This window comes from Podarcis erhardii, assembly GCF_964252035.2.
Source record: "Podarcis erhardii genome assembly, chromosome: 15".
NCBI lineage: Eukaryota > Metazoa > Chordata > Lepidosauria > Squamata > Lacertidae > Podarcis > Podarcis erhardii.
This window is the reverse complement of record NC_138505.1, coordinates 11,747,432-11,758,739: the sequence shown is the minus strand read 5'-3', so window position 1 is coordinate 11,758,739 and position 11,308 is coordinate 11,747,432. Positions and strand designations below refer to the sequence as shown.

Below are 11,308 nucleotides of genomic sequence, written 5' to 3'. Positions count from 1 at the left end.
CTCCTCCTCCCTCTGAGTAAACAAGCACCGGGGAAAGTTGTTTAATGAGCAGGTCGGGGGTCCGCCGGTGGATCTCTTTATACATAATTTTTATTCGTGATATACAATCATAACATTGTTATCCACTTTATCTTTCTGGCTCTTCAGAGCCCGTCGACTTCCTTTCCTCCCGCCTCATGTCTTTCAAAGTCAACCTTTATATTTCCTTTTATACATTTTCTAGTTCTAATTTACGAAAAGGCATTCAAGTTTTAATTAAAATAAAAAGGGAGAAGGGTTCTCATTACAAGTCTTAAGTCAACCCTGCTAGTAATGTTAATTGCTTACAGTAATCTTTCAAACATTGTATAAATTTACTCCAGTCCTTTTGCAATACTTGATCTCGCTGGTTTTGGATTTTTCCTGCTGCCAGTGGATCTCCAGGCTGCTTGGAATAGACCACCAAGGATTTGTGTTGTGGTTTTTTTACAGTTGTGAGTTCCCCCCGCCCTTCCTCTAAAACTGGGCTGCGGGAAGGAAGGAAGCCTGTGGGGTGGGAGGGAAATGGGGATGGATTTTCAGTCTATTAGAATACAGTGGTACCTCTGCATGCAAACGGGATCCGTTCTGGAGCCCCGTTCGCCTCCTGAAGCGAACGCAACCCGCGTCTGTGGGCGTCAAGATCATTCCATTTTTTTAACAGGGCTTTCAACATAAGCTGCAGAATGTGCTTCATTTACCATAGATGCCACACGGACAATCACGTGTCCCTCTGTTAGGTGCTGTTGGGAAAGTTAATGGTCATATACTGTAACATTGTATTCAGTAACTTATTTCACAACTGTTTTTTGTAGGTGTTGCACCGTCTACGTGTCAAAATGCCAAAAAGAAAATGTAAATTTTCTGTTAAGCTACAGAAGAAGTATACCTGTTTTAGAAGAGGTAGAGATGATTTCGAAGGTGAATGCATGATATGTAAACCAGGTACGTTTGTTTCTGTGGCATGTAAAGGAGGACTCAACTTGCAATCACATGTGGACTCCGAAAAACACAAAAGAGCAATTCAGGGAGAAGCTTCTTTCTTAACAGACTTTTTCATAAAACCAGGTAGCAATTTGGAAGATGAAGTAACTGCAGCAGAGGGAACTTTTGCTTTTCACACTGTTAAGCACCACAACAATTATAACATGATGGTGTGCACATCAGGCCCACTGAGGACCACGTTCCCAGATTATGATATTGCAAGGATATTTTCAAGTGCAAAAACCAAGACGGAGGCAATTGTAAATTCTGTCTTGGCACCTGATTGTTTAGAAAATGTTTTGAAAAGCATTGAAGAAAATGAAGTAGATTTTTGCGGAGTTTCTACTGGCGGGAGTGACCATGGTTCGGTACATGTGTTTCCGATAGTTATTCAATATTTTGACTGGAAAAGTGGTGGTTTGCAGTCCAAAATAATTGAAATGCAAAGCCAGCCCAACGAGAGTGCAGATACAATCTCATCATATGTGAAGGAAACTCTTGATAGTAAAGGACTATTAAAGAAATGTATAGCGTTCACAGGTGACAACTGCAACACAATGTTTGGAGGGATGCCATGGGATTCAGAAGGAAGAAATGTGTTTGCAAAGTTGAAGAATGAGCTAGATGACAAAACTTTGATTGGTGTGGGATGTCCAGCACACATTTTGAATAACTGTATACAGCAGGCAGCAGAAACGTTGGACGTCGATATTGAGGGCATCCTTTTCAGGATATACCAGTACTTTCATATCTATAGAGTCCGAACGGAGCAGTTAAAGGAGTACTGTGAATTTGTGGACATTGAATACAAACAGCTGCTATCGCATAGCAAGACAAGGTGGTTGTCATTATTTCCAAGCATCACTAGACTCATTCACCTGTTTCCAGCTGTCAAGGCATTTTTCCTCTCACAGAATAAACCACCAACAGTGTTAAAAAACTTTTTTGAACATGAGTTCAGTGAGGTTTATTTATTGCACTTGCAGTCTCTCATGAGTATCTTTCACTCAAATATTTTAGAACTCGAAAGGGAAAATAATTCAGTTGTAGAAGTTCTGAAAGTTCTGCTTTGTGTTCATAACATGCTTACTGAACGTAAGAGCAACAACTTTATGTGCCTCAAAGTTAAGAGCCTCCTAGCAGAAAAGCGTAAGCGTGGTCTTAGTGTGGAGTGTGACAAATTCTGTGCAGAAGTAAATAGCTTATACGACAGCTGCATAGAATATCTGGAAAAATGGATGGAGCCCCTGAAGGAGTTTTCATGCTTCATGTGGATGTCTCTTAGTGAGTCACTAGAGTGGGACAAGGTAGAATCTTCCATGAAATTTCTCCTGGACAGGCATGTGTCCATAGATTATGGGAAGTGCTTTGATCAATTCTTCAACCTCAGGAAGTTTGTAAATCGATACAAAGGTGATGATGAGTTCAATAATCTACAGGCACATCAGAAGTGGGCCAAGTACTTTAAGACTTCCAAAAACATGTGCCAGTCAGAACTCCTGAAAATTGCACAGGTTTTTTTTGCTATTGCACCACATAATGCGAATGTGGAATGTATCTTCTCTCTGATGCAAAGTCAGTGGAGCAAAGAAAGAGGCAACTTGCCCTTTGAATCACTGCGAAGTATATTGCTAGTACAATATAATTATGAGCACTTTACTTGCAAGGAATTTCATGCCTATCTCTTAAGCAATAAGCAGTTGTTGAACAAGATCAGATCTACAGAGAAATATGCTTAGGCCAGACAGTGTCAGAAAGAAGAAGAAAGTGCATCTGAAAGGTATTAGTTTATATTTGTACCGATACATGAGTGTACATTATTATTTTGTTGTTGAAAGTTAAGAGCATTACTACTAGCAATATATCACAGCTTCTATAGCCTACGTGTAAGGTAAAGGGACCCCTGACCATTAGGTCCAGTCGTGACCGACTCTGGGGTTGTGGCACACATCTCGCTTTGTTGGCCGAGGGAGCCGGCGTACAGCTTCTGAGTCATGTGGCCAGCATGACTAAGCTGCTTCTGGCAAACCAGAGCAGCGCACAGAAACGCCGTTTACCTTCCCACCGGAGCGGTACCTATTTATCTACTTGCACTCTGACGTGCTTTCGAACTGCTAGGTTGGCAGGAGCTACGTATAGTAGGGGTATTTAAAATTAGAGCTGTCATAGTGATCCATAGTCAAAAGTAGAAGTCTGCAAATGTGTCCCCTTTTTTGTTCTTAAAAATATGACAACCCTACTTTATTAGCACTTCACGTTATGAGAACGCTGCTTTCAAGCATTTCACATGGTGCATCTAGCTATAAAGAAAGATACGGGGAACCTCTAGCCCTCTAGATCTTGCTGAACTTCAACTCCCATCCGCACCAGCAAGCGTGACTAGGGATTATGGGAGATGAAGTTCAGCAAGATCTGGAGAGCCACCTGTTTCTACTTTTTGTTAGGACTGCATCTCCCATCAGGCCCCAGGCCAATATTGTCATAGATTATAGGAGTTGCGAAGCAGCATTGGCTACTCTTGATCTCTTCCTATGGCATATAAAGAGGGGGTTTTGCTTACTGCTTAACTGTGTAGCTGCTACAATGGTGGTGGGGGTTCCCCTCAGTGCAGCTCCTCCTTTTCTTGGCAGGCCCGGGTCCCCCAATGCCCGGCTCTGTAATGTCCGGAGGTACAGGAATGCCCACCCAGTGTTCTGTCTTCGGTGCCAGCGGCTTTGCCATCTGCTGGTTCTATCCTCAAGCACTGGGACAAAAGACATGTTGGATCAGGTACAAGCTCTATACCTGTCAAGGCTCTAGCACAGCCATCTCCAACATGGTGCCCATTCAGACAAGGAACAACTACAACCCCTTCTCAGCCCTGGCCTTTGGCCATCCTGGTTAGAGCCGGTGGAAATTGGGGAGGGGCACCTGTGGAACAGCTAGAGCAGGCATAGGCAAACCCTGTCCTCCAAATGTTTTGGGACTACGACTCCCATTATCCCTAGCTAACAGGACCAGTGGTCAGGGATGATGGGAATTGTAGTCCCCAAACATCTGGAGGGTCAAGTTTACCTATGCCTGAGCTAGAGCCTGTAGAGAGGGGGCTGTTTTGTGTGTTGGGAAAAACCCTTAAGCATATTTTCTCCTCCTTCTCCACAGGGCTTTTTAAGACTTCTGCAGAGATATGGAACTGAAGGCGCAAGACTATTCAAGCTGCTAAAGGCTACTGTAGAAGAGGGCAATGGTGCCCAAGGTTCTTAAAGGCTGGGCCCCAGAATCTGGAGAGGAGGTTCAGCAGGCCAGGTGCCAGCACACAGTCCTACTGGGCACTGACTATAGGCCCCAGGAATTAGAAGAGTCCCTAGTTCCCTTAATTGGCTTGACCTGCCATGCCATTTCTCAGAGCCTGGAAGTGGCAGAGAAGCCCTTGATGCTGATGGTGCCAAAAATACGAGAGGGAAGGGGGGCGTGGTGAGGCTGCTGCCACAAAGAGAGAGGCACAGACCCAGTGGGGTGGGGTGTCCAGTTACAGGGAGGTGGATATTGGCAGTAGGGGCAGCAGCTAGTCTGCAGAGGGCCCCTGGGAATCCAGGTTCAAATGATGCTGGATATAAATACAATTGTGTAGCTGGCTTTGTCCTGGCATAGGTTTTACACAGCAGCCAAAATCTAATTCAAGCGTTAATGTTGAACTCCTTGGTTTTTCATGCACGGAACTAGGCTTTGATGGGATGCTGCCACTAGCCCCTCAGCTAGCGCTGTAGATTGTAGGTTACCTTGTTAGTGGCTCGCCTGGCACCCACACTGTATTCCTCAGTGGCAAGTATGGCAGTCTTAAAAGTTCCCCCAGGACTTGTAATTGTGCTAAATTCAGCATTTTAGGCTGTCTCTGTTGTAAACTTTTCTCTCTGATTTTTTTGCTATCTTACACTGTTGTCTTCCATGAAGTATTTGCTGATGGGCATGTTTGTGCGTTATATATGTTTATAATAAATGTGGCTGAAAACTACCCTCTGGACTCTCAGTGTGGCACTATAAACTGGGTGGGAAACCTTGTCCAACTCGAGGGCAATTTCCCTTCTACAACCTTCCAGGGGCCACAAACCATTGGTGGGGCGCGGCCACAGGCAAAAGTGGTTGGAGCAATTGATAAAAATGTTAAGTTTGTACGGTAGGTCAGTTTCTATGCACACTCCTCTTAGCTCCAGGCAAGTAAGAGGCATTATTAGCCTTCAAGGACATGTTCTAGGTCACATGGAAAACCATTGGGTGGCGGGGGGGAGCAGTGCCCAATGATGGGAAGGGCAACCACAATGATCAAGTGTTTCCCAGCCTTTGGTCTCCAGCTGGTTTTTTTGGACTACAACCATCCCTGACCACTGGTGTTGCTAGCTAGGAGACCCAAGGTTGGGAAACTTCTCTAGAATATGTGGACAGCCAATGAAGCTGAATGATGTAGGTGGTGAAGAAAAAGCCGCTGTGCGCTCCTCGTTTGGGCCTCAAAAATCTCTTGGAGGTGTTCAGCACCTATCACGATATTGTGAGTTTTGGCAGACACAGCCCTAAGTATGCTGATGGTGTTTTATCAGCAGGCTCGAGAACGAACTTGCTCATTTAGATACCTGGGTGTACATTGGTACCTCAGGTTACAAACACTTTGGGTTACAGACTCCGCTAACCCAGAAGTAGTACCTCGGGTTAAGAACTTTACCTCAGGGTGAGAACAAAAATTCGTGCCAGCGGCAGCGGGAGGCCCCATTAACTGAAGTACCTCAGATTAAGAACGGTCCTCCAGAACAAATAAAGTTCGTAACCAGAGGTACCGCTGTACTGTCTTGGGTCATATGGCGGCAGTGAAAGTCAAAGCACAGAAAAGCATTGGGGCATTGATGCGGAATTTTTGTCAACCGTAAGGGAGAGGGCAGCTGATTACTACCAAATATCTTCAGGGAAGGTTTAAAGCGCTTACCCAAATGCTCTATGGTGTTGAAAACTCAGGTTCTGATTCAAAGTCCATTAAAGTTTTGGAAACTGCAGTATATTTCACACACACCCCACTAGCAATACTCTACTATCAGAAGTAACAGCAGCTCTTATTCATACAGAATACAGATGGTGAACAATTAAAGGCAAGAGTGGACTGAGCTCAGCTAAAGTATATATTTTTTTAATTTGCCACTATGCCTACTGAGAGTTTTCCTGCACTGTGCTATATGGAACTGGACGGTAACAAGTTTGAAAAACCGCTTGTCAAGATGTTTTAGACCAGGCATGTCCAACAGGTAGATCGTGATCTACCAGTACATCACTGGACATCCGTGGTAGATCAGTGGTTCCCTGCAAAGAAGCTGAACAACTTTGGCTCTCCTAAAAGAAACTCAACATTTTTGCCCTGCACCCCCCAAAAATGGGACTTCCCTCTCTAAAAAAGCTCAACAACTGACCTGAACCCCAAAAAACAGGGCTTTCCTTCCTACAAAATGCTCAACAACTTTTGACACGAACCCCCCAAAAGGGAGGTAGATCACTGCCAGTTTATAACTCTTGTGAGTAGATCACAGTCTCTTGGGAGTTGGCCACCCCTGTTTTAGACTATTATTAACCAGATTTTTGCCTTGGTATCCACTCAAGAACACAGCATTTTAGAGCTAGTTACCTGACCAAACTTACCAGCTTCCTTTAGAAATGTCTTTATTGAATTAGGCATCACTTTATAAACACAACTGCAGTCTTTGATGACCAGTGTTGTCCCCCTAGGCAGACAGCCTTGGTATTTGTGCCCAACGTTAGGTGGAAGACATCACTTGTTTGTTAGCCTGTTCCTCATCTAGAGACCCAAGAGGTCACTTTCTGAAACCATTGTTGACGCAAGCAAGCAGGTACACCCTGACAGAAATGGTCTAGTTTCTTTTTAATGAGGACGATAGTTTTGTCACACACAGAGTGGCTCCCTATGCACTGGCTTCAAAAAAGGAAAGAAAAGTGGGGGAAAGGAGGAGGAATAATAATAATAATAATAATAATAATAATAATAATAATAATAATAATTTATTTCTACCCTGCCCATCTGGCTGGGTTTCCCCAGCCACTGTGGGCGGCTTTCAACAGAACATTAGAAGAAGAAGAAGAGTTTGGATTTGATATCCCGCCTTTCACTCCCCTTCAGGAGTCTCAAAGCGGCTAACATTTGTTAGAAACAGAACATTAGATAAAATAGCTATGAATCCTCTCAAATCATGGATGTTGGCTCATATTGGGGATGTAAGCTCTGTACTGTCTTATTTTATTGGTACTGTTGCTGTGGGTTTGTCATTGCTTTGGGCTAGAATGATAAACTTCTATATAAAAAACCTAAGTCTTAAGCTATTTTACCACCCCCATGCCTTTCCATTGCTTTTATGGGCTCACACAAACTACATCCTTCCAACCCTGTCTCAAATATATTTGCTATTTAATTGTGCTTGAAGCATAATGAGTTAATTTGAAGGCGGATATATCTCCAATTTTTAAATTAAAGAAAACAAATATAAATGAAAAGGTGTTCTTAATAATTCGGGACACTTGTGCATTTCACGCTGAAATCAAAGTTGAAAGGGTAAAAGCAAGTAAATCTGGTGAACTTAAAAGGATCTGGATGCACCGATAAATTGTTCCTAAGGCTACGTGTCACCAGATAGATTATCGGCAGTTATTAAGTGCTGGAAATTCCTTTTACAGCTTTTCAAGCTAGAAGCTCTCAATAGAACAGGAAACTATCAAAGGGATAGATTTGGAACCTCTGCCGGCACGCAATGAATTAATAGTTTCACAGTGCCTGCTGGGTAAATGGGAGGGTCTATGCAGATTTTGCACCAATCGCCATCGGAGTAACCAGGCAGAATGCTGAGAAATTGACAAGATCGAAAGAATAATCTAGTTTTGAGGTTAAATTGTCGATCTAGAGGGTGCTGAGTTGGAAAACAGGTAGAAATGTTGTCAGAGTGTATTTTGTGGAATTGGAAACGGTGCTGATTCTGATGGGGCGGTGAGAGTTTTGCGGCGCCATGTACCCACCATCACCTCAAAAGGCATCGGGAAAGGAGTCCTGCTTAATTTTTGTTTCCTTGGGTATCGCTTCTCGGCCTTTTGGCTAAGATCAAGTGTAGTATCTGTTCTTATCAGTTTAATATCTGATATGTCCTCTATTTGAGGACTATATATTAAATGGATTTTTGGAGCTGGGAGATGGAATAGGGGCTTGCTCCGTCCACTCCATGCATCGACCTGGTATTGCAGTACCTCCAGGAACGGTGCACCTCCCTCTGGGGGGAATATTACTGGTGCAAAAAAATAGATAAAAGTTGTTTGGAGTGTGGAATGTGTTTTGACTATTACCAAGCTTATGCTGTACAAAGGTTTTTGAGAACCAAAACACAGGAGCACTTTACACTTATTCTGAAAGTTTTAGAGTTGTCTAACCGAACAACCTTTGCGTGGCGAGTTCCCGCCCCCCACCAGGATAAAGTGAGGGCTAGCTGGCGAAAAGAGGGAGAGCCCCCTCCGCGCCGGCCCTAAATAGGGCAAGTCACGCCTCCCAGCCGACCAGCTGATTGGCTGGCGGGGGGGGGGGCAGGCCCGACGGGGATTCCCCTGCTCTCGGTGGGGTGGGCGTGAAGCCCGCAACCCCACCTCCTGGGGCAGGCCCGGAAGTGGCTTTGCAAAAATGCATATATTTGGAGAAAACAAATGAAGTGATGAAAATGACACACACAAGTGCATTAGTTGTACCTCGGGTTACAAACACTGCAGGTTGCGTGTTTTCAGGTTGCAGACGCACCAGGTTTCGGTGCTTGTGCACACACAGAAGCACAAAATGATGTATGGTCCATGCGCAGAAGCGCCAGATCACATCACGTGCATGCTGCGAACACTGCAGGTTCCAAACGTGCCTCCCGCACAGATCACATTCGCAACCAGAGGTATGACTGTATTAAAAATAGTTTGCCTGCAAAAATGTGTACTTTAGTCAAAACTACATACAAAAAAGCCCTGCATCAGCCTGGGGTTCCAGTGCCTCCAGGAACATGGCACCTAATTTTCTGCTGGTTCAGAAAAAATAAAAAATTAAAACAAGTAGCATAATGTTCTGCTTCAGAATGTTCTAGTTCCAAATTCTAACCAGCCAGGCTCTCTTTCCAAAATATTCCAATCACCTCCCCACCCATCCGCTCAGCATTCCATGGCCACTGACTTTACTTAGTCACCATTGTTTTCCTCCCTAAAAATATATATATTTGTTGTACTTTCCAAACTGTCCTGCCTGCTTATATCTCCAGGGAGGGTGCCATTTTGACTACATAAGGCCTGGCATTTCAATGAACAGGTTAAGAAATATGCAGCAGATTTTAGGAACTCCCCCCAACACTGCCGTCCAATAAATTAGAGATTTAAGAAGGCATCAATTTCTGTCCTTATTCCTGCTCCTCACAAGCAGCACTGATTCCTTTCTGCTGCAGTTTGCTTTCCATTAAGAGTCAAGTTATCTGTCTAGCTGTCTGCTGTGGCAGAATTTTACACAATGAATTACAGTATGATTATGTTATTTTACAATGCTTGTTTCATTGCAAAGGCCATTCATTTCCATGCAAAGGTAATGCCATGCAAATGCGGACATTGGTTCTCATTTGCCCGTTTAAGGGAATGGCTGCTGCCCCACCAACCACAATCTGTCCTCAGCCAGCCCCCTTCTGCCTGCCTCCCTAGGGAACAAGGGAGGGCGCTGCCTGCAAGCTTCCTTTTCCTTAGAGTAATAATAATAATAATAATAATAATAATAATAATAATAATAGTTTTTATTTATACCCCGCCCTCCCCAGCCAAGGCTGGGCTCAGGGTGGCTAACAAGCAATAATAAAAACAAGTTGAATGAATACAACTTAAAAACAAGATTAAAATACAACATTAAAATATTGAAACCTTTAAATATTAAAATGCAGCCTCATCACAGGAGGAGAAAGGAAAAGAAAAAAGAAAGAGGGGGAGGGAATCAAATTGGCTCCAAGCCAAAGGCCAGGCGGAACAACTCTGTCTTACAGGCCCTGCGGAAAGAAGTCAGATCCTGCAGGGCCCTGGTCTCATGAGGCAGAGCGTTCCACCAGGCCGGGGCCAGTGTTGAAAAGGCTCTGGTTGAAGCTAATCTAACTTCCTTAGGGCCTGGGACCTCCAGGGTGTTGCTATTTATGGACCTTGAGGCTCTCCGTGGGGCATACCGGGAGAGGCGGTCCCGTAGGTACGAGGGTCCTAGGCCATGAAGGGCTTAAACCAGCACCTTAAACCTGACCCAATACTCCACCAGGAGCCAGTGCAGCTGGAAAAGCACTGGGTGAATATGCTCCCATGGCAGAGACCCCGTGAGGAGCCTTGCTGCAGCATTCTGCACCCGCTGGAGTTTCTGGGACAGCTTCAAGGGCAGCCCCACGTAGAGCGAATTACAGTAGTCAAGCCTGGAGGTGACCATCGCATGGATCACTGTGGCCAGGTCGGGGCGGGAAAGGTAAGGGACCAACTGCTTGATGCAGCAAAGGTGGAAAAATGTCGCAGACTTGTCTTTGCAGAACTCAGCAGGGAAGAGGCGGCGGAGGAGGAGAGCAAGGGAGAATTATCTGGCCCCACCTCTGTCATTCTGGTTCCACTTCCTGCCTGGGCTCCCTGCATTTTCCGCTTCAGTCCCAATGCAAACCAGGCACCACGCCCTGGAACCTGCAGTTCGTTAAAGTTGCTTGGAATAAGGGAAATATTTATTCTGCAACTCTGCTTTGCTTGGCTTGACAGCTGAGTTTTTGCAGGATGCTCTCAAGGGGAACAGGAAGTTAGGAACGGGAGACCTGTACTGGCACGCAATGAGTAAACAGTTACAAGGCGCCTGACGTGTAAATGGGCGGGTCTATGCAGATTTAGCACCAATCGCCATCGGAGTAACCAGGCAGAATGCTGAGAAATTGACAAGATCGAAAGAATAATCTAGTTTTGAGGTTAAATTGTCGATCTAGAGGGTGCTGAGTTGGGAAACAGGTAGAAATGTTGTCAGAGTGTATTTTGTGGAATTGGAAACGGTGCTGATTCTGACGGGGCGGTGAGAACTTTGCGGCGCCAAGTACCCACCATCACCTCAAAAGCTATCGGAAGAGGAGACCCGCTTAATTTTTGTTTCCTTGGGTATCGCTTCTCGGCCTTTTGGCTAAGATCAAGTGTAGTATCTGTTCTTATCAGTTTAATATCTGATATGTCCTCTATTTGAGGACTATATATTAAATGGATTTTTGGAGCTGGGAGATGGAATAGGGGC

The 11,308-nt window shown here is 44.6% G+C and overlaps 1 long non-coding RNA gene across 1 annotated transcript; it reads left to right on the top strand.

Moving 5' to 3' along the window:
- The first annotated feature begins 107 nt into the window (after window positions 1-107).
- LOC309330815 lies at window positions 108-4,993 on the top strand. Its single transcript, XR_014151603.1, has 2 exons — window positions 108-963; window positions 4,144-4,993. It is a non-coding gene; the product is annotated as an uncharacterized lncRNA (long non-coding RNA).
- The last annotated feature ends 6,315 nt before the right edge of the window (window positions 4,994-11,308 follow it).